This window comes from Diuraphis noxia, unplaced genomic scaffold, assembly GCF_037042655.1.
Source record: "Diuraphis noxia isolate RWA-SAM2 unplaced genomic scaffold, SU_Dnox_SAM2 contig0004, whole genome shotgun sequence".
In the NCBI taxonomy this organism is placed as follows: domain Eukaryota; kingdom Metazoa; phylum Arthropoda; class Insecta; order Hemiptera; family Aphididae; genus Diuraphis; species Diuraphis noxia.
In genome coordinates, this window is record NW_028301714.1 from 2,858,410 (window position 1) to 2,885,044 (window position 26,635).

Genomic DNA, 26,635 nt, shown 5'->3' on the forward strand with positions numbered 1-26,635 from the left:
TCACCTGTTTTTCAAAATTTTTTTACGACCTTTTATATTCACCCAAATGTATTGTAAAGACGTGTTTTAGATGTAAAATAATGTGAACTTAACGATAAATATATAAAAATTATGATTAGTTTAATAGAAATGACTTAAGATGATATTTAACGGATTCATCACCTGCTTTTCAAAATTTCTTTACGACCTTTTATCTTTACCCAAATTTGTTGTAAAGACGTGTTTTAGATGTAATATAATGTGAACTTAACGATAAATATATAAAAAGTATGATTAGTTCAATACAAATGACTTTAGACGATATTTAGCGAAATTATCACCATTTTTTACCAAATTTTTTCCCAAATTTTTTTTCTATTTTTTGTATTCACCCAAATGTATTGTAAATACGTGTTTTAGATGTAAAATAATGTGAACTTAACGTTAAAAATATAAAAAGTATGATTAGTTTAATAGAAATGACTTAAGACGATATTTAGCGGATTCATCACCTGTATTTCAAAATTTTTTTACGACCTTTTATATTCACCCAAATGTATTGTAATGACGTGTTTTAGATGTTAAATAATGTGAACTTAACGATAAAAATATAAAAAGTATGATTAGTTCAATACAAAATGACTTTAGACGATATATAGCGGAATTTTCACCAATTTTTTACAAAATTTTATCCCAAATTTTATTTCTATTTTTTGTATTCACCCAAATATATTGTAAAGACGTGTTTTAGATGTTAAATAATGTGAACTTAACGATAAATATATAAAAAGTATGATTAGTTTAATAGAAATGACTTAAGACGATATTTAGCGGATTCATCACCTGTTTTTCAAAATTTTTTTACAACCTTTTGTATTCACCAAAATGTATTGTAAAGACGTGTTTTAGATGTAAAATAATGTGAACTTAACGATAAAAATATAAAAAGTATGATTAGTTCAATACAAATGACTTTAGACGATATATAGCGGAATTTTCACCAATTTTTTACAAAATTTTATCCCAAATTTTATTTCTATTTTTTGTATTCACCCAAATATATTGTAAAGACGTGTTTTAGATGTTAAATAATGTGAACTTAACGATAAATATATAAAAAGTATGATTAGTTTAATAGAAATGACTTAAGACGATATTAAGCGGATTCATCACCTGTTTTTCAAAATTTTTTTACAACCTTTTGTATTCACCCAAATGTATTCTAAAAACGTGTTTTTGATGTAAAATAATGTGAACTTAACGATAAAAATATAAAATGTATGATTAGTTCAATACAAATGACTTTAGACTATATTTAGCGGAATTATCACCATTTTTTACCAAATTTTTTTTCTATTTTTTGTATTCACCCAAATGTATTGTAAAGACGTGTTTTAGATGTAAAATAATGTGAACTTAACGATAAATATATAAAAAGTATGATTAGTTTAATAGAAATGACTTAAGACGATATTTAGCGGATTCATCACCTGTTTTTCAAAATTTTTTTACGACCTTATATATTCACCCAAATGTATTGTAAAGACGTGTTTTAGATGTAAAATAATGTGAACTTAACGATAAAAATATAAAAAGTATGATTAGTTCAATACAAATGACTTTAAACGATATTTAGCGGAATTATCTCTATTTTTTACCAAATTTTTTTTCTATTTTTTGTATTCACCCAAATGTATTGTAAAAACGTGTTTTAGATGTAAAATAATGTGAACTTAACGATAAAAATATAAAAAGTATGATTAGTTCAATACAAATGACTTTAGACTATATTTAGCAGATTCATCACCTGTTTTTCAAATTTTTTTTACAACCTTTTATATTCACCCAAATGGATTGTAAAGACGTGTTTTAGATGTAAAATAATGTGAACTTAACGATAAATATATAAAAATTATGATTAGTTTAATAGAAATGACTTAAGATGATATTTAACGGATTCATCACCTGCTTTTCAAAATTTCTTTACGACCTTTTATCTTTACCCAAATTTGTTGTAAAGACGTGTTTTAGATGTAATATAATGTGAACTTAACGATAAATATATAAAAAGTATGATTAGTTTAATAAAAATGACTTTAGACGATATTTAACGGATTCATCACTTGCTTTTCAAAATTTCTCTACGACCTTTTATATTTACCCAAATTTGTTGTAAAGACGTGTTTTAGATTTAAAATAATGTGAACTTAACGATAAAAATATAAAAAGTATGACTAGTTCAATAAAAATGACTTTAGACGATATTTAGCGGAATGATCACCATTTTTTACAAAATTTTATCACAAATTTTTTTTCTATTTTTTGTATTCACCCAAATGTATTCTCAAAACGTGTTTTAGATGTTAAATAATGTGAACCTTACGATAAAAGTATAAAAAGTATGATTTGTTCAATACAAATGATTTTAGACGATATTTAGCGGAATTATCACCATTTTTAACCAAATTTTGTCCCAAATTTTTTTTCTATTTTTTGTATTCACCCAAATGTATTGTAAAGACGTGTTTTAGATGTAAAATAATGTGAACTTAACGATAAATATATAAAAAGTATGATTAGTTCAATACAAATGACTTTAAACGATATTTAGCGGAATTATCACTATTTTTTACCAAATTTTTTCCCTAATTTTTTTTCTATTTTTTGTATTCACCCAAATGTATTGTAAAAACGTGTTTTCGATGTAAAATATTGTGAACTTAACGATAAAAATATAAAATGTATGATTAATTCAATACAAATGACTTTAGACGATATTTAGTGGAAATATTACCATTTTTTACCAAATTTTTTTCTATTTTTTTTCTATTTTTGTATTCCCCCAAATGTATTGTAAACACGTGTTTTAGATGTAAAATAATGTGAACGTAACGATAAAAATATAAAAAGTATGATTAGTTCAATACAAATGACTTAAGACGATATTTAGCGGATTCATCACCTGCTTTTCAAAATTTCTTTACGACCTTTTATATTTACCCAAATTTGTTGTAAAGACGTGTTTTAGATGTAAAACAATGTGAACTTAACGATAAATATATAAAAAGTATGATTAGTTTAATAGAAATGACTTAAGACGATATTTAGCGGATTCATCACCTGTTTTTCAAAATTTTTTTACGACCTTTTATATTCACCCAAATGTATTGTAAAGACGTGTTTTAGATGTAAAATAATGTGAACTTAACGATAAAAATATAAAAAGTATGATTAGTTCAATACAAATGACTTTAAACGATATTTAGCGGAATTATCTCTATTTTTTACCAAATTTTTTTTCTATTTTTTGTATTCACCCAAATGTATTGTAAAAACGTGTTTTAGATGTAAAATAATGTGAACTTAACGATAAAAATATAAAAAGTATGATTAGTTCAATACAAATGACTTTAGACTATATTTAGCAGATTCATCACCTGTTTTTCAAATTTTTTTTACAACCTTTTATATTCACCCAAATGGATTGTAAAGACGTGTTTTAGATGTAAAATAATGTGAACTTAACGATAAATATATAAAAATTATGATTAGTTTAATAGAAATGACTTAAGATGATATTTAACGGATTCATCACCTGCTTTTCAAAATTTCTTTACGACCTTTTATCTTTACCCAAATTTGTTGTAAAGACGTGTTTTAGATGTAATATAATGTGAACTTAACGATAAATATATAAAAAGTATGATTAGTTTAATAAAAATGACTTTAGACGATATTTAACGGATTCATCACTTGCTTTTCAAAATTTCTCTACGACCTTTTATATTTACCCAAATTTGTTGTAAAGACGTGTTTTAGATTTGAAATAATGTGAACTTAACGATAAAAATATAAAAAGTATGACTAGTTCAATAAAAATGACTTTAGACGATATTTAGCGGAATGATCACCATTTTTTACAAAATTTTATCACAAATTTTTTTTCTATTTTTTGTATTCACCCAAATGTATTCTCAAAACGTGTTTTAGATGTTAAATAATGTGAACCTTACGATAAAAGTATAAAAAGTATGATTTGTTCAATACAAATGATTTTAGACGATATTTAGCGGAATTATCACCATTTTTAACCAAATTTTGTCCCAAATTTTTTTTCTATTTTTTGTATTCACCCAAATGTATTGTAAAGACGTGTTTTAGATGTAAAATAATGTGAACTTAACGATAAATATATAAAAAGTATGATTAGTTCAATACAAATGACTTTAAACGATATTTAGCGGAATTATCACTATTTTTTACCAAATTTTTTCCCAAATTTTTTTTCTATTTTTTGTATTCACCCAAATGTATTGTAAAAACGTGTTTTCGATGTAAAATATTGTGAACTTAACGATAAAAATATAAAATGTATGATTAATTCAATACAAATGACTTTAGACGATATTTAGTGGAAATATTACCATTTTTTACCAAATTTTTTTCTATTTTTTTTCTATTTTTGTATTCCCCCAAATGTATTGTAAACACGTGTTTTAGATGTAAAATAATGTGAACGTAACGATAAAAATATAAAAAGTATGATTAGTTCAATACAAATGACTTAAGACGATATTTAGCGGATTCATCACCTGCTTTTCAAAATTTCTTTACGACCTTTTATATTTACCCAAATTTGTTGTAAAGACGTGTTTTAGATGTAAAACAATGTGAACTTAACGATAAATATATAAAAAGTATGATTAGTTTAATAGAAATGACTTAAGACGATATTTAGCGGATTCATCACCTGTTTTTCAAAATTTTTTTACGACCTTTTATATTCACCCAAATGTATTGTAAAGACGTGTTTTAGATGTAAAATAATGTGAACTTAACGATAAAAATATAAAAAGTATGATTAGTTCAATACAAATGACTTTAAACGATATTTAGCGGAATTATCTCTATTTTTTACCAAATTTTTTTTCTATTTTTTGTATTCACCCAAATGTATTGTAAAAACGTGTTTTAGATGTAAAATAATGTGAACTTAACGATAAAAATATAAAAAGTATGATTAGTTCAATACAAATGACTTTAGACTATATTTAGCAGATTCATCACCTGTTTTTCAAATTTTTTTTACAACCTTTTATATTCACCCAAATGGATTGTAAAGACGTGTTTTAGATGTAAAATAATGTGAACTTAACGATAAATATATAAAAATTATGATTAGTTTAATAGAAATGACTTAAGATGATATTTAACGGATTCATCACCTGCTTTTCAAAATTTCTTTACGACCTTTTATCTTTACCCAAATTTGTTGTAAAGACGTGTTTTAGATGTAATATAATGTGAACTTAACGATAAATATATAAAAAGTATGATTAGTTTAATAAAAATGACTTTAGACGATATTTAACGGATTCATCACTTGCTTTTCAAAATTTCTCTACGACCTTTTATATTTACCCAAATTTGTTGTAAAGACGTGTTTTAGATTTAAAATAATGTGAACTTAACGATAAAAATATAAAAAGTATGACTAGTTCAATAAAAATGACTTTAGACGATATTTAGCGGAATGATCACTATTTTTTACAAAATTTTATCACAAATTTTTTTTCTATTTTTTGTATTCACCCAAATGTATTCTCAAAACGTGTTTTAGATGTTAAATAATGTGAACCTTACGATAAAAGTATAAAAAGTATGATTTGTTCAATACAAATGATTTTAGACGATATTTAGCGGAATTATCACCATTTTTAACCAAATTTTGTCCCAAATTTTTTTTCTATTTTTTGTATTCACCCAAATGTATTGTAAAGACGTGTTTTAGATGTAAAATAATGTGAACTTAACGATAAATATATAAAAAGTATGATTAGTTCAATACAAATGACTTTAAACGATATTTAGCGGAATTATCACTATTTTTTACCAAATTTTTTCCCAAATTTTTTTTCTATTTTTTGTATTCACCCAAATGTATTGTAAAAACGTGTTTTCGATGTAAAATATTGTGAACTTAACGATAAAAATATAAAATGTATGATTAATTCAATACAAATGACTTTAGACGATATTTAGTGGAAATATTACCATTTTTTACCAAATTTTTTTCTATTTTTTTTCTATTTTTGTATTCCCCCAAATGTATTGTAAACACGTGTTTTAGATGTAAAATAATGTGAACGTAACGATAAAAATATAAAAAGTATGATTAGTTCAATACAAATGACTTAAGACGATATTTAGCGGATTCATCACCTGCTTTTCAAAATTTCTTTACGACCTTTTATATTTACCCAAATTTGTTGTAAAGACGTGTTTTAGATGTAAAACAATGTGAACTTAACGATAAATATATAAAAAGTATGATTAGTTTAATAGAAATGACTTAAGACGATATTTAGCGGATTCATCACCTGTTTTTCAAAATTTTTTTACGACCTTTTATATTCACCCAAATGTATTGTAAAGACGTGTTTTAGATGTAAAATAATGTGAACTTAACGATAAAAATATAAAAAGTATGATTAGTTCAATACAAATGACTTTAAACGATATTTAGCGGAATTATCTCTATTTTTTACCAAATTTTTTTTCTATTTTTTGTATTCACCCAAATGTATTGTAAAAACGTGTTTTAGATGTAAAATAATGTGAACTTAACGATAAAAATATAAAAAGTATGATTAGTTCAATACAAATGACTTTAGACTATATTTAGCAGATTCATCACCTGTTTTTCAAATTTTTTTTACAACCTTTTATATTCACCCAAATGGATTGTAAAGACGTGTTTTAGATGTAAAATAATGTGAACTTAACGATAAATATATAAAAATTATGATTAGTTTAATAGAAATGACTTAAGATGATATTTAACGGATTCATCACCTGCTTTTCAAAATTTCTTTACGACCTTTTATCTTTACCCAAATTTGTTGTAAAGACGTGTTTTAGATGTAATATAATGTGAACTTAACGATAAATATATAAAAAGTATGATTAGTTTAATAAAAATGACTTTAGACGATATTTAACGGATTCATCACTTGCTTTTCAAAATTTCTCTACGACCTTTTATATTTACCCAAATTTGTTGTAAAGACGTGTTTTAGATTTAAAATAATGTGAACTTAACGATAAATATATAAAAAGTATGACTAGTTCAATAAAAATGACTTTAGACGATATTTAGCGGAATGATCACTATTTTTTACAAAATTTTATCACAAATTTTTTTTCTATTTTTTGTATTCACCCAAATGTATTCTCAAAACGTGTTTTAGATGTTAAATAATGTGAACCTTACGATAAAAGTATAAAAAGTATGATTTGTTCAATACAAATGATTTTAGACGATATTTAGCGGAATTATCACCATTTTTAACCAAATTTTGTCCCAAATTTTTTTTCTATTTTTTGTATTCACCCAAATGTATTGTAAAGACGTGTTTTAGATGTAAAATAATGTGAACTTAACGATAAATATATAAAAAGTATGATTAGTTCAATACAAATGACTTTAAACGATATTTAGCGGAATTATCACTATTTTTTACCAAATTTTTTCCCAAATTTTTTTTCTATTTTTTGTATTCACCCAAATGTATTGTAAAAACGTGTTTTCGATGTAAAATATTGTGAACTTAACGATAAAAATATAAAATGTATGATTAATTCAATACAAATGACTTTAGACGATATTTAGTGGAAATATTACCATTATTTACCAAATTTTTTTCTATTTTTTTTCTATTTTTGTATTCCCCCAAATGTATTGTAAACACGTGTTTTAGATGTAAAATAATGTGAACGTAACGATAAAAATATAAAAAGTATGATTAGTTCAATACAAATGACTTAAGACGATATTTAGCGGATTCATCACCTGCTTTTCAAAATTTCTTTACGACCTTTTATATTTACCCAAATTTGTTGTAAAGACGTGTTTTAGATGTAAAACAATGTGAACTTAACGATAAATATATAAAAAGTATGATTAGTTTAATAGAAATGACTTAAGACGATATTTAGCGGATTCATCACCTGTTTTTCAAAATTTTTTTACGACCTTTTATATTCACCCAAATGTATTGTAAAGACGTGTTTTAGATGTAAAATAATGTGAACTTAACGATAAAAATATAAAAAGTATGATTAGTTCAATACAAATGACTTTAAACGATATTTAGCGGAATTATCTCTATTTTTTACCAAATTTTTTTTCTATTTTTTGTATTCACCCAAATGTATTGTAAAAACGTGTTTTAGATGTAAAATAATGTGAACTTAACGATAAAAATATAAAAAGTATGATTAGTTCAATACAAATGACTTTAGACTATATTTAGCAGATTCATCACCTGTTTTTCAAATTTTTTTTACAACCTTTTATATTCACCCAAATGGATTGTAAAGACGTGTTTTAGATGTAAAATAATGTGAACTTAACGATAAATATATAAAAATTATGATTAGTTTAATAGAAATGACTTAAGATGATATTTAACGGATTCATCACCTGCTTTTCAAAATTTCTTTACGACCTTTTATCTTTACCCAAATTTGTTGTAAAGACGTGTTTTAGATGTAATATAATGTGAACTTAACGATAAATATATAAAAAGTATGATTAGTTTAATAAAAATGACTTTAGACGATATTTAACGGATTCATCACTTGCTTTTCAAAATTTCTCTACGACCTTTTATATTTACCCAAATTTGTTGTAAAGACGTGTTTTAGATTTAAAATAATGTGAACTTAACGATAAAAATATAAAAAGTATGACTAGTTCAATAAAAATGACTTTAGACGATATTTAGCGGAATGATCACCATTTTTAACCAAATTTTGTCCCAAATTTTTTTTCTATTTTTTGTATTCACCCAAATGTATTGTAAAGACGTGTTTTAGATGTAAAATAATGTGAACTTAACGATAAATATATAAAAAGTATGATTAGTTCAATACAAATGACTTTAAACGATATTTAGCGGAATTATCACTATTTTTTACCAAATTTTTTCCCAAATTTTTTTTCTATTTTTTGTATTCACCCAAATGTATTGTAAAATCGTGTTTTCGATGTAAAATATTGTGAACTTAACGATAAAAATATAAAATGTATGATTAATTCAATACAAATGACTTTAGACGATATTTAGTGGAAATATTACCATTTTTTACCAAATTTTTTTCTATTTTTTTTCTATTTTTGTATTCACCCAAATGTATTGTAAAGACGTGTTTTAGATGTAAAATAATGTGAACTTAACGATAAATATATAAAAAGTATGATTCATTCAATACAAATGACTTTAGACGAAATTTAGCGGATTCATCACAGTTTTTTACCAAATTTTTTTTCTATTTTTTGTATTCACCGAAATGTATTGTAAAGACGTGTTTTAGATGTAAAATAATGTGAACGTAACGATAAAAATATAAAAAGTATGATTAGTTCAATACAAATGACTTAAGACGATATTTAGCGGATTCATCACCTGCTTTTCAAAATTTCTTTACGACCTTTTATATTTACCCAAATTTGTTGTAAAGACGTGTTTTAGATGTAAAATAATGTGAACTTAACGATAAAAATATAAAAAGTATGATTAGTTCAATACAAATGACTTTAGACGATATATAGCGGAATTTTCACAATTTTTTACAAAATTTTATCCCAAATTTTTTTTCTATTTTTTGTATTCACCCAAATGTATTGTAAAGACGTGTTTTAGATGTAAAATAATGTGAACTTAACGATAAATATATAAAAAGTATGATTAGTTCAATACAAATGACTTTAAACGATATTTAGCGGAATTATCTCTATTTTTTACCAAATTTTTTTTCTATTTTTTGTATTCACCCAAATGTATTGAAAAAACGTGTTTTAGATGTAAAATAATGTGAACTTAACGATAAAAATATAAAAAGTATGATTAGTTCAATACAAATGACTTTAGACTATATTTAGCAGATTCATCACCTGTTTTTCAAATTTTTTTTACAACCTTTTATATTCACCCAAATGGATTGTAAAGACGTGTTTTAGATGTAAAATAATGTGAACTTAACGATAAATATATAAAAATTATGATTAGTTTAATAGAAATGACTTAAGATGATATTTAACGGATTCATCACCTGCTTTTCAAAATTTCTTTACGACCTTTTATCTTTACCCAAATTTGTTGTAAAGACGTGTTTTAGATGTAATATAATGTGAACTTAACGATAAATATATAAAAAGTATGATTAGTTTAATAAAAATGACTTTAGACGATATTTAACGGATTCATCACTTGCTTTTCAAAATTTCTCTACGACCTTTTATATTTACCCAAATTTGTTGTAAAGACGTGTTTTAGATTTAAAATAATGTGAACTTAACGATAAAAATATAAAAAGTATGACTAGTTCAATAAAAATGACTTTAGACGATATTTAGCGGAATGATCACTATTTTTTACAAAATTTTATCACAAATTTTTTTTCTATTTTTTGTATTCACCCAAATGTATTCTCAAAACGTGTTTTAGATGTTAAATAATGTGAACCTTACGATAAAAGTATAAAAAGTATGATTTGTTCAATACAAATGATTTTAGACGATATTTAGCGGAATTATCACCATTTTTAACCAAATTTTGTCCCAAATTTTTTTTCTATTTTTTGTATTCACCCAAATGTATTGTAAAGACGTGTTTTAGATGTAAAATAATGTGAACTTAACGATAAATATATAAAAAGTATGATTAGTTCAATACAAATGACTTTAAACGATATTTAGCGGAATTATCACTATTTTTTACCAAATTTTTTCCCAAATTTTTTTTCTATTTTTTGTATTCACCCAAATGTATTGTAAAAACGTGTTTTCGATGTAAAATATTGTGAACTTAACGATAAAAATATAAAATGTATGATTAATTCAATACAAATGACTTTAGACGATATTTAGTGGAAATATTACCATTTTTTACCAAATTTTTTTCTATTTTTTTTCTATTTTTGTATTCCCCCAAATGTATTGTAAACACGTGTTTTAGATGTAAAATAATGTGAACGTAACGATAAAAATATAAAAAGTATGATTAGTTCAATACAAATGACTTAAGACGATATTTAGCGGATTCATCACCTGCTTTTCAAAATTTCTTTACGACCTTTTATATTTACCCAAATTTGTTGTAAAGACGTGTTTTAGATGTAAAACAATGTGAACTTAACGATAAATATATAAAAAGTATGATTAGTTTAATAGAAATGACTTAAGACGATATTTAGCGGATTCATCACCTGTTTTTCAAAATTTTTTTACGACCTTTTATATTCACCCAAATGTATTGTAAAGACGTGTTTTAGATGTAAAATAATGTGAACTTAACGATAAAAATATAAAAAGTATGATTAGTTCAATACAAATGACTTTAAACGATATTTAGCGGAATGATCACTATTTTTTACAAAATTTTATCACAAATTTTTTTTCTATTTTTTGTATTCACCCAAATGTATTCTCAAAACGTGTTTTAGATGTTAAATAATGTGAACCTTACGATAAAAGTATAAAAAGTATGATTTGTTCAATACAAATGATTTTAGACGATATTTAGCGGAATTATCACCATTTTTAACCAAATTTTGTCCCAAATTTTTTTTCTATTTTTTGTATTCACCCAAATGTATTGTAAAGACGTGTTTTAGATGTAAAATAATGTGAACTTAACGATAAATATATAAAAAGTATGATTAGTTCAATACAAATGACTTTAAACGATATTTAGCGGAATTATCACTATTTTTTACCAAATTTTTTCCCAAATTTTTTTTCTATTTTTTGTATTCACCCAAATGTATTGTAAAAACGTGTTTTCGATGTAAAATATTGTGAACTTAACGATAAAAATATAAAATGTATGATTAATTCAATACAAATGACTTTAGACGATATTTAGTGGAAATATTACCATTTTTTACCAAATTTTTTTCTATTTTTTTTCTATTTTTGTATTCCCCCAAATGTATTGTAAACACGTGTTTTAGATGTAAAATAATGTGAACGTAACGATAAAAATATAAAAAGTATGATTAGTTCAATACAAATGACTTAAGACGATATTTAGCGGATTCATCACCTGCTTTTCAAAATTTCTTTACGACCTTTTATATTTACCCAAATTTGTTGTAAAGACGTGTTTTAGATGTAAAACAATGTGAACTTAACGATAAATATATAAAAAGTATGATTAGTTTAATAGAAATGACTTAAGACGATATTTAGCGGATTCATCACCTGTTTTTCAAAATTTTTTTACGACCTTTTATATTCACCCAAATGTATTGTAAAGACGTGTTTTAGATGTAAAATAATGTGAACTTAACGATAAAAATATAAAAAGTATGATTAGTTCAATACAAATGACTTTAAACGATATTTAGCGGAATTATCTCTATTTTTTACCAAATTTTTTTTCTATTTTTTGTATTCACCCAAATGTATTGTAAAAACGTGTTTTAGATGTAAAATAATGTGAACTTAACGATAAAAATATAAAAAGTATGATTAGTTCAATACAAATGACTTTAGACTATATTTAACGGATTCATCACTTGCTTTTCAAAATTTCTCTACGACCTTTTATATTTACCCAAATTTGTTGTAAAGACGTGTTTTAGATTTAAAATAATGTGAACTTAACGATAAAAATATAAAAAGTATGACTAGTTCAATAAAAATGACTTTAGACGATATTTAGCGGAATGATCACCATTTTTAACCAAATTTTGTCCCAAATTTTTTTTCTATTTTTTGTATTCACCCAAATGTATTGTAAAGACGTGTTTTAGATGTAAAATAATGTGAACTTAACGATAAATATATAAAAAGTATGATTAGTTCAATACAAATGACTTTAAACGATATTTAGCGGAATTATCACTATTTTTTACCAAATTTTTTCCCAAATTTTTTTTCTATTTTTTGTATTCACCCAAATGTATTGTAAAATCGTGTTTTCGATGTAAAATATTGTGAACTTAACGATAAAAATATAAAATGTATGATTAATTCAATACAAATGACTTTAGACGATATTTAGTGGAAATATTACCATTTTTTACCAAATTTTTTTCTATTTTTTTTCTATTTTTGTATTCACCCAAATGTATTGTAAAGACGTGTTTTAGATGTAAAATAATGTGAACTTAACGATAAATATATAAAAAGTATGATTCATTCAATACAAATGACTTTAGACGAAATTTAGCGGATTCATCACAGTTTTTTACCAAATTTTTTTTCTATTTTTTGTATTCACCGAAATGTATTGTAAAGACGTGTTTTAGATGTAAAATAATGTGAACGTAACGATAAAAATATAAAAAGTATGATTAGTTCAATACAAATGACTTAAGACGATATTTAGCGGATTCATCACCTGCTTTTCAAAATTTCTTTACGACCTTTTATATTTACCCAAATTTGTTGTAAAGACGTGTTTTAGATGTAAAATAATGTGAACTTAACGATAAAAATATAAAAAGTATAATTAGTTCAATACAAATGACTTTAGACGATATATAGCGGAATTTTCACAATTTTTTACAAAATTTTATCCCAAATTTTTTTTCTATTTTTTGTATTCACCCAAATGTATTGTAAAGACGTGTTTTAGATGTAAAATAATGTGAACTTAACGATAAATATATAAAAAGTATGATTAGTTCAATACAAATGACTTTAAACGATATTTAGCGGAATTATCACTATTTTTTACCAAATTTTTTCCCAAATTTTTTTTCTATTTTTTGTATTCACCCAAATGTATTGTAAAAACGTGTTTTCGATGTAAAATATTGTGAACTTAACGATAAAAATATAAAATGTATGATTAATTCAATACAAATGACTTTAGACGATATTTAGTGGAAATATTACCATTTTTTACCAAATTTTTTTCTATTTTTTTTCTATTTTTGTATTCCCCCAAATGTATTGTAAACACGTGTTTTAGATGTAAAATAATGTGAACGTAACGATAAAAATATAAAAAGTATGATTAGTTCAATACAAATGACTTTGGACGATATTTAGCGGATTCATCACAGTTTTTTACCAAATTTTTTTTCTATTTTTTGTATTCACCGAAATGTATTGTAAAGACGTGTTTTAGATGTAAAATATTGTGAACTTAACGTTAAAAATATAAAAAGTATGATTAGTTCAATACAAATGACTTTAGACGATATTTAGCGGAATGATCACCATTTTTTACAAAATTTTTTTTCTATTTTTTGTATTCACCCAAATGTATTGTAAACACGTGTTTTAGATGTAAAATAATGTGAACTTAACGATAAAAATATAAAAAGTATGATTAGTTCAATACAAATGACTTAAGACGATATTTAGCGGATTCATCACAATATTTTACCAAATTTTTTTTCTATTTTTTGTATTCACCGAAATGTATTGTAAAGACGTGTTTTAGATGTAAAATAATGTGAACGTAACGATAAAAATATAAAAAGTATGATTAGTTCAATACAAATGACTTAAGACGATATTTAGCGGATTCATCACCTGCTTTTCAAAATTTCTTTACGACCTTTTATATTTACCCAAATTTGTTGTAAAGACGTGTTTTAGATGTAAAATAATGTGAACTTAACGATAAAAATATAAAAAGTATAATTAGTTCAATACAAATGACTTTAGACGATATATAGCGGAATTTTCACAATTTTTTACAAAATTTTATCCCAAATTTTTTTTCTATTTTTTGTATTCACCCAAATGTATTGTAAAGACGTGTTTTAGATGTAAAATAATGTGAACTTAACGATAAATATATAAAAAGTATGATTAGTTCAATACAAATGACTTTAAACGATATTTAGCGGAATTATCACTATTTTTTACCAAATTTTTTCCCAAATTTTTTTTCTATTTTTTGTATTCACCCAAATGTATTGTAAAAACGTGTTTTCGATGTAAAATATTGTGAACTTAACGATAAAAATATAAAATGTATGATTAATTCAATACAAATGACTTTAGACGATATTTAGTGGAAATATTACCATTTTTTACCAAATTTTTTTCTATTTTTTTTCTATTTTTGTATTCCCCCAAATGTATTGTAAACACGTGTTTTAGATGTAAAATAATGTGAACGTAACGATAAAAATATAAAAAGTATGATTAGTTCAATACAAATGACTTTGGACGATATTTAGCGGATTCATCACAGTTTTTTACCAAATTTTTTTTCTATTTTTTGTATTCACCGAAATGTATTGTAAAGACGTGTTTTAGATGTAAAATATTGTGAACTTAACGTTAAAAATATAAAAAGTATGATTAGTTCAATACAAATGACTTTAGACGATATTTAGCGGAATGATCACCATTTTTTACAAAATTTTTTTTCTATTTTTTGTATTCACCCAAATGTATTGTAAACACGTGTTTTAGATGTAAAATAATGTGAACTTAACGATAAAAATATAAAAAGTATGATTAGTTCAATACAAATGACTTAAGACGATATTTAGCGGATTCATCACAATATTTTACCAAATTTTTTTTCTATTTTTTGTATTCACCGAAATGTTTTGTAAAGACGTGTTTTAGATGTAAAATATTGTGAACTTAACGTTAAAAATATAAAAAGTATGATTAGTTCAATAGAAATGACTTAAGACCAGGGGTTTTCAACCTGTGCGTCGCGGCTCCCAGGGGCGTCGCCGGTTATTATCAAGGGAGCCGCGTTCGCAATAGAAACTAAAAATAAAATTTCGGCGCACCAATACATATTACATGTTGCATGTGTGAGATAACCGTCGAAATTATTATTAATGTATTAATTTTTTAATTGTATGTAAAAAAATGTTTCCTATTATTAATACCTAATTACATGTTTATCATTAAATAAAGTTAGATTAAAATTATTATAAGTAATGTAAATTTGTTTATTTTAAATGTTCGTATGGGAGCCGTATATTTTATTTCAAAATCAAAAGGAGCCGTGGACCCAAAAAGGTTGACAACCACTGACTTAAGACGATATTTAGCGGATTCATCACCTGTTTTTCAAAATTTTTTTACGACCTTTTATATTCACCCAAATGTATTGTAAAGACGTGTTTTAGATGTAAAATAATGTGAACTTAACGATAAATATATAAAAAGTATGATTAGTTCAATACAAATGACTTTAGACGATATTTAGCGGAATTTTCACCATTTTTTACAAAATTTTATCTCAAATTTTTTTTCTATTTTTTGTATTCACCCAAATGTATTTTAAAGACGTGTTTTAGATGTTAAATAATGTGAACTTTACGATAAAAATATAAAAAGTATGATTAGTTCAATACAAATGACTTTAGACGATATTTAGCGGAATTATCAGCATTTTTTACCAAATTTTTTTTCTATTTTTTGTATTCACCCAAATGTATTGTAAACACGTGTTTTAGATGTAAAATAATGTGAACTTAACGATAAAAATATAAAATGTATGATTAATTCAATAAAAATGACTTTAGACGATATTTAGCGGAATGATCACCATTTTTTACAAAATTTTATCCCAAATTTTTTTTCTATTTTTTGTATTCACCCAAATGTATTGTAAATTAGTGTTTTAGATGTAAAATAATGTGAACTAAACGTTAAAAATATAAAAAGTATGATTAGTTCAATACAAATGACATTAGACGATATTTAGCGGAATTATCACCATTTTTTACCAAATTTTTTTTCTATTTTTTGTATTCACCCAAATATATTGTAAAGACGTGTTTTAGATGTTAAATAATGTGAACTTTACGATAAAAATATAAAAAGTATGATTAGTTCAATACAAATGACTTTAGACGATATTTAGCGGAAATATTACCATTTTTTACCAAATTTTTTCCCAAATTTTTTTTATATTTTTGTATTCACCCAAATGTATTGTAAACACGTGTTTTAGATGTAAAATAATGTAAACTTAACGATAAAAATATAAAAAGTATGATTAGTTCAATACAAATGGCTTTAGACGATATTTAGCGGAATGATCACCATTTTTTACAAAATTTTATCCCAAATTTTTTTTCTATTTTTTGTATTCACCCAAATGTATTGTAAAGACGTGTTTTAGATGTAAAATAATGGTACCTTAACGATAAAAATATAAAAAGTATGATTAGTTCAATACAAATGGCTTTAGACGATATTTAGCGGAATTATCACCATTTTTTACAAAAATTTTTACCAAATTTTTTTTCTATTTTTTGTATTCACCCAAATGTATTGTAAAGACGTGTTTTAGATGTAAAATAATGTGAACTTAACGATAAATATATAAAAAGTATGACTAGTTCAATAAAAATGACTTTAGACGATATTTAGCGGAATGATCACCATTTTTAACCAAATTTTGTCCCAAATTTTTTTTCTATTTTTTGTATTCACCCAAATGTATTGTAAAGACGTGTTTTAGATGTAAAATAATGTGAACTTAACGATAAATATATAAAAAGTATGATTAGTTCAATACAAATGACTTTAGACTATATTTAGCAGATTCATCACCTGTTTTTCAAATTTTTTTTACAACCTTTTATATTCACCCAAATGGATTGTAAAGACGTGTTTTAGATGTAAAATAATGTGAACTTAACGATAAATATATAAAAATTATGATTAGTTTAATATAAATGACTTAAGATGATATTTAACGGATTCATCACCTGCTTTTCAAAATTTCTTTACGACCTTTTATCTTTACCCAAATTTGTTGTAAAGACGTGTTTTAGATGTAATATAATGTGAACTTAACGATAAATATATAAAAAGTATGATTAGTTTAATAAAAATGACTTTAGACGATATTTAACGGATTCATCACTTGCTTTTCAAAATTTCTCTACGACCTTTTATATTTACCCAAATTTGTTGTAAAGACGTGTTTTAGATTTAAAATAATGTGAACTTAACGATAAAAATATAAAAAGTATGACTAGTTCAATAAAAATGACTTTAGACGATATTTAGCGGAATGATCACCATTTTTAACCAAATTTTGTCCCAAATTTTTTTTCTATTTTTTGTATTCACCCAAATTTGTTGTAAAGACGTGTTTTAGATTTAAAATAATGTGAACTTAACGATAAAAATATAAAAAGTATGACTAGTTCAATAAAAATGACTTTAGACGATATTTAGCGGAATGATCACCATTTTTAACCAAATTTTGTCCCAAATTTTTTTTCTATTTTTTGTATTCACCCAAATGTATTGTAAAGACGTGTTTTAGATGTAAAATAATGTGAACTTAACGATAAATATATAAAAAGTATGATTAGTTCAATACAAATGACTTTAAACGATATTTAGCGGAATTATCACTATTTTTTACCAAATTTTTTCCCAAATTTTTTTTCTATTTTTTGTATTCACCCAAATGTATTGTAAAATCGTGTTTTCGATGTAAAATATTGTGAACTTAACGATAAAAATATAAAATGTATGATTAATTCAATACAAATGACTTTAGACGATATTTAGTGGAAATATTACCATTTTTTACCAAATTTTTTTCTATTTTTTTTCTATTTTTGTATTCACCCAAATGTATTGTAAAGACGTGTTTTAGATGTAAAATAATGTGAACTTAACGATAAATATATAAAAAGTATGATTCATTCAATACAAATGACTTTAGACGAAATTTAGCGGATTCATCACAGTTTTTTACCAAATTTTTTTTCTATTTTTTGTATTCACCGAAATGTATTGTAAAGACGTGTTTTAGATGTAAAATAATGTGAACGTAACGATAAAAATATAAAAAGTATGATTAGTTCAATACAAATGACTTAAGACGATATTTAGCGGATTCATCACCTGCTTTTCAAAATTTCTTTACGACCTTTTATATTTACCCAAATTTGTTGTAAAGACGTGTTTTAGATGTAAAATAATGTGAACTTAACGATAAAAATATAAAAAGTATAATTAGTTCAATACAAATGACTTTAGACGATATATAGCGGAATTTTCACAATTTTTTACAAAATTTTATCCCAAATTTTTTTTCTATTTTTTGTATTCACCCAAATGTATTGTAAAGACGTGTTTTAGATGTAAAATAATGTGAACTTAACGATAAATATATAAAAAGTATGATTAGTTCAATACAAATGACTTTAAACGATATTTAGCGGAATTATCACTATTTTTTACCAAATTTTTTCCCAAATTTTTTTTCTATTTTTTGTATTCACCCAAATGTATTGTAAAAACGTGTTTTCGATGTAAAATATTGTGAACTTAACGATAAAAATATAAAATGTATGATTAATTCAATACAAATGACTTTAGACGATATTTAGTGGAAATATTACCATTTTTTACCAAATTTTTTTCTATTTTTTTTCTATTTTTGTATTCCCCCAAATGTATTGTAAACACGTGTTTTAGATGTAAAATAATGTGAACGTAACGATAAAAATATAAAAAGTATGATTAGTTCAATACAAATGACTTTGGACGATATTTAGCGGATTCATCACAGTTTTTTACCAAATTTTTTTTCTATTTTTTGTATTCACCGAAATGTATTGTAAAGACGTGTTTTAGATGTAAAATATTGTGAACTTAACGTTAAAAATATAAAAAGTATGATTAGTTCAATACAAATGACTTTAGACGATATTTAGCGGAATGATCACCATTTTTTACAAAATTTTTTTTCTATTTTTTGTATTCACCCAAATGTATTGTAAACACGTGTTTTAGATGTAAAATAATGTGAACTTAACGATAAAAATATAAAAAGTATGATTAGTTCAATACAAATGACTTAAGACGATATTTAGCGGATTCATCACAATATTTTACCAAATTTTTTTTCTATTTTTTGTATTCACCGAAATGTTTTGTAAAGACGTGTTTTAGATGTAAAATATTGTGAACTTAACGTTAAAAATATAAAAAGTATGATTAGTTCAATAGAAATGACTTAAGACCAGGGGTTTTCAACCTGTGCGTCGCGGCTCCCAGGGGCGTCGCCGGTTATTATCAAGGGAGCCGCGTTCGCAATAGAAACTAAAAATAAAATTTCGGCGCACCAATACATATTACATGTTGCATGTGTGAGATAACCGTCGAAATTATTATTAATGTATTAATTTTTTAATTGTATGTAAAAAAATGTTTCCTATTATTAATACCTAATTACATGTTTATCATTAAATAAAGTTAGATTAAAATTATTATAAGTAATGTAAATTTGTTTATTTTAAATGTTCGTATGGGAGCCGTATATTTTATTTCAAAATCAAAAGGAGCCGTGGACCCAAAAAGGTTGACAACCACTGACTTAAGACGATATTTAGCGGATTCATCACCTGTTTTTCAAAATTTTTTTACGACCTTTTATATTCACCCAAATGTATTGTAAAGACGTGTTTTAGATGTAAAATAATGTGAACTTAACGATAAATATATAAAAAGTATGATTAGTTCAATACAAATGACTTTAGACGATATTTAGCGGAATTTTCACCATTTTTTACAAAATTTTATCTCAAATTTTTTTTCTATTTTTTGTATTCACCCAAATGTATTTTAAAGACGTGTTTTAGATGTTAAATAATGTGAACTTTACGATAAAAATATAAAAAGTATGATTAGTTCAATACAAATGACTTTAGACGATATTTAGCGGAATTATCAGCATTTTTTACCAAATTTTTTTTCTATTTTTTGTATTCACCCAAATGTATTGTAAACACGTGTTTTAGATGTAAAATAATGTGAACTTAACGATAAAAATATAAAATGTATGATTAATTCAATAAAAATGACTTTAGACGATATTTAGCGGAATGATCACCATTTTTTACAAAATTTTATCCCAAATTTTTTTTCTATTTTTTGTATTCACCCAAATGTATTGTAAATTAGTGTTTTAGATGTAAAATAATGTGAACTAAACGTTAAAAATATAAAAAGTATGATTAGTTCAATACAAATGACATTAGACGATATTTAGCGGAATTATCACCATTTTTTACCAAATTTTTTTTCTATTTTTTGTATTCACCCAAATATATTGTAAAGACGTGTTTTAGATGTTAAATAATGTGAACTTTACGATAAAAATATAAAAAGTATGATTAGTTCAATACAAATGACTTTAGACGATATTTAGCGGAAATATTACCATTTTTTACCAAATTTTTTCCCAAATTTTTTTTATATTTTTGTATTCACCCAAATGTATTGTAAACACGTGTTTTAGATGTAAAATAATGTAAACTTAACGATAAAAATATAAAAAGTATGATTAGTTCAATACAAATGGCTTTAGACGATATTTAGCGGAATGATCACCATTTTTTACAAAATTTTATCCCAAATTTTTTTTCTATTTTTTGTATTCACCCAAATGTATTGTAAAGACGTGTTTTAGATGTAAAATAATGGTACCTTAACGATAAAAATATAAAAAGTATGATTAGTTCAATACAAATGGCTTTAGACGATATTTAGCGGAATTATCACCATTTTTTACAAAAATTTTTACCAAATTTTTTTTCTATTTTTTGTATTCACCCAAATGTATTGTAAAGACGTGTTTTAGATGTAAAATAATGTGAACTTAACGATAAATATATAAAAAGTATGACTAGTTCAATAAAAATGACTTTAGACGATATTTAGCGGAATGATCACCATTTTTAACCAAATTTTGTCCCAAATTTTTTTTCTATTTTTTGTATTCACCCAAATGTATTGTAAAGACGTGTTTTAGATGTAAAATAATGTGAACTTAACGATAAATATATAAAAAGTATGATTAGTTCAATACAAATGACTTTAGACTATATTTAGCAGATTCATCACCTGTTTTTCAAATTTTTTTTACAACCTTTTATATTCACCCAAATGGATTGTAAAGACGTGTTTTAGATGTAAAATAATGTGAACTTAACGATAAATATATAAAAATTATGATTAGTTTAATAGAAATGACTTAAGATGATATTTAACGGATTCATCACCTGCTTTTCAAAATTTCTTTACGACCTTTTATCTTTACCCAAATTTGTTGTAAAGACGTGTTTTAGATGTAATATAATGTGAACTTAACGATAAATATATAAAAAGTATGATTAGTTTAATAAAAATGACTTTAGACGATATTTAACGGATTCATCACTTGCTTTTCAAAATTTCTCTACGACCTTTTATATTTACCCAAATTTGTTGTAAAGACGTGTTTTAGATTTAAAATAATGTGAACTTAACGATAAAAATATAAAAAGTATGACTAGTTCAATAAAAATGACTTTAGACGATATTTAGCGGAATGATCACCATTTTTAACCAAATTTTGTCCCAAATTTTTTTTCTATTTTTTGTATTCACCCAAATGTATTGTAAAGACGTGTTTTAGATGTAAAATAATGTGAACTTAACGATAAATATATAAAAAGTATGATTAGTTCAATACAAATGACTTTAAACGATTTTTAGCGGAATTATCACTATTTTTTACCAAATTTTTTCCCAAATTTTTTTTCTATTTTTTGTATTCACCCAAATGTATTGTAAAATCGTGTTTTCGATGTAAAATATTGTGAACTTAACGATAAAAATATAAAATGTATGATTAATTCAATACAAATGACTTTAGACGATATTTAGTGGAAATATTACCATTTTTTACCAAATTTTTTTCTATTTTTTTTCTATTTTTGTATTCACCCAAATGTATTGTAAAGACGTGTTTTAGATGTAAAATAATGTGAACTTAACGATAAATATATAAAAAGTATGATTCATTCAATACAAATGACTTTAGACGAAATTTAGCGGATTCATCACAGTTTATTACCAAATTTTTTTTCTATTTTTTGTATTCACCGAAATGTATTGTAAAGACGTGTTTTAGATGTAAAATAATGTGAACGTAACGATAAAAATATAAAAAGTATGATTAGTTCAATACAAATGACTTAAGACGATATTTAGCGGATTCATCACCTGCTTTTCAAAATTTCTTTACGACCTTTTATATTTACCCAAATTTGTTGTAAAGACGTGTTTTAGATGTAAAATAATGTGAACTTAACGATAAAAATATAAAAAGTATAATTAGTTCAATACAAATGACTTTAGACGATATATAGCGGAATTTTCACAATTTTTTACAAAATTTTATCCCAAATTTTTTTTCTATTTTTTGTATTCACCCAAATGTATTGTAAAGACGTGTTTTAGATGTAAAATAATGTGAACTTAACGATAAATATATAAAAAGTATGATTAGTTCAATACAAATGACTTTAAACGATATTTAGCGGAATTATCACTATTTTTTACCAAATTTTTTCCCAAATTTTTTTTCTATTTTTTGTATTCACCCAAATGTATTGTAAAAACGTGTTTTCGATGTAAAATATTGTGAACTTAACGATAAAAATATAAAATGTATGATTAATTCAATACAAATGACTTTAGACGATATTTAGTGGAAATATTACCATTTTTTACCAAATTTTTTTCTATTTTTTTTCTATTTTTGTATTCCCCCAAATGTATTGTAAACACGTGTTTTAGATGTAAAATAATGTGAACGTAACGATAAAAATATAAAAAGTATGATTAGTTCAATACAAATGACTTTGGACGATATTTAGCGGATTCATCACAGTTTTTTACCAAATTTTTTTTCTATTTTTTGTATTCACCGAAATGTATTGTAAAGACGTGTTTTAGATGTAAAATATTGTGAACTTAACGTTAAAAATATAAAAAGTATGATTAGTTCAATACAAATGACTTTAGACGATATTTAGCGGAATGATCACCATTTTTTACAAAATTTTTTTTCTATTTTTTGTATTCACCCAAATGTATTGTAAACACGTGTTTTAGATGTAAAATAATGTGAACTTAACGATAAAAATATAAAAAGTATGATTAGTTCAATACAAATGACTTAAGACGATATTTAGCGGATTCATCACAATATTTTACCAAATTTTTTTTCTATTTTTTGTATTCACCGAAATGTTTTGTAAAGACGTGTTTTAGATGTAAAATATTGTGAACTTAACGTTAAAAATATAAAAAGTATGATTAGTTCAATAGAAATGACTTAAGACCAGGGGTTTTCAACCTGTGCGTCGCGGCTCCCAGGGGCGTCGCCGGTTATTATCAAGGGAGCCGCGTTCGCAATAGAAACTAAAAATAAAATTTCGGCGCACCAATACATATTACATGTTGCATGTGTGAGATAACCGTCGAAATTATTATTAATGTATTAATTTTTTAATTGTATGTAAAAAAATGTTTCCTATTATTAATACCTAATTACATGTTTATCATTAAATAAAGTTAGATTAAAATTATTATAAGTAATGTAAATTTGTTTATTTTAAATGTTCGTATGGGAGCCGTATATTTTATTTCAAAATCAAAAGGAGCCGTGGACCCAAAAAGGTTGACAACCACTGACTTAAGACGATATTTAGCGGATTCATCAACTGTTTTTCAAAATTTTTTTACGACCTTTTATATTCACCCAAATGTATTGTAAAGACGTGTTTTAGATGTAAAATAATGTGAACTTAACGATAAATATATAAAAAGTATGATTAGTTCAATACAAATGACTTTAGACGATATTTAGCGGAATTTTCACCATTTTTTACAAAATTTTATCTCAAATTTTTTTTCTATTTTTTGTATTCACCCAAATGTATTTTAAAGACGTGTTTTAGATGTTAAATAATGTGAACTTTACGATAAAAATATAAAAAGTATGATTAGTTCAATACAAATGACTTTAGACGATATTTAGCGGAATTATCAGCATTTTTTACCAAACTTTTTTTCTATTTTTTGTATTCACCCAAATGTATTGTAAACACGTGTTTTAGATGTAAAATAATGTGAACTTAACGATAAAAATATAAAATGTATGATTAATTCAATAAAAATGACTTTAGACGATATTTAGCGGAATGATCACCATTTTTTACAAAATTTTATCCCAAATTTTTTTTCTATTTTTTGTATTCACCCAAATGTATTGTAAATTAGTGTTTTAGATGTAAAATAATGTGAACTAAACGTTAAAAATATAAAAAGTATGATTAGTTCAATACAAATGACATTAGACGATATTTAGCGGAATTATCACCATTTTTTACCAAATTTTTTTTCTATTTTTTGTATTCACCCAAATATATTGTAAAGACGTGTTTTAGATGTTAAATAATGTGAACTTTACGATAAAAATATAAAAAGTATGATTAGTTCAATACAAATGACTTTAGACGATATTTAGCGGAAATATTACCATTTTTTACCAAATTTTTTCCCAAATTTTTTTTATATTTTTGTATTCACCCAAATGTATTGTAAAGACGTGTTTTAGATGTAAAATAATGGTACCTTAACGATAAAAATATAAAAAGTATGATTAGTTCAATACAAATGACTTAAGACGATATTTAGCGGATTCATCACAATATTTTACCAAATTTTTTTTCTATTTTTTGTATTCACCGAAATGTTTTGTAAAGACGTGTTTTAGATGTAAAATATTGTGAACTTAACGTTAAAAATATAAAAAGTATGATTAGTTCAATAGAAATGACTTAAGACCAGGGGTTTTCAACCTGTGCGTCGCGGCTCCCAGGGGCGTCGCCGGTTATTATCAAGGGAGCCGCGTTCGCAATAGAAACTAAAAATAAAATTTCGGCGCACCAATACATATTACATGTTGCATGTGTGAGATAACCGTCGAAATTATTATTAATGTATTAATTTTTTGATTGTATGTAAAAAAATGTTTCCTATTATTAATACCTAATTACATGTTTATCATTAAATAAAGTTAGATTAAAATTATTATAAGTAATGTAAATTTGTTTATTTTAAATGTTCGTATGGGAGCCGTATATTTTATTTCAAAATCAAAAGGAGCCGTGGACCCAAAAAGGTTGACAACCACTGACTTAAGACGATATTTAGCGGATTCATCACCTGTTTTTCAAAATTTTTTTACGACCTTTTATATTCACCCAAATGTATTGTAAAGACGTGTTTTAGATGTAAAATAATGTGAACTTAACGATAAAAATATAAAAAGTATGATTAGTTCAATACAAATGACTTTAGACTATATTTAGCAGATTCATCACCTGTTTTTCAAATTTTTTTTACAACCTTTTATATTCACCCAAATGGATTGTAAAGACGTGTTTTAGATGTAAAATAATGTGAACTTAACGATAAATATATAAAAATTATGATTAGTTTAATAGAAATGACTTAAGATGATATTTAACGGATTCATCACCTGCTTTTCAAAATTTCTTTACGACCTTTTATCTTTACCCAAATTTGTTGTAAAGACGTGTTTTAGATGTAATATAATGTGAACTTAACGATAAATATATAAAAAGTATGATTAGTTTAATAAAAATGACTTTAGACGATATTTAACGGATTCATCACTTGCTTTTCAAAATTTCTCTACGACCTTTTATATTTACCCAAATTTGTTGTAAAGACGTGTTTTAGATTTAAAATAATGTGAACTTAACGATAAAACTATAAAAAGTATGACTAGTTCAATAAAAATGACTTTAGACGATATTT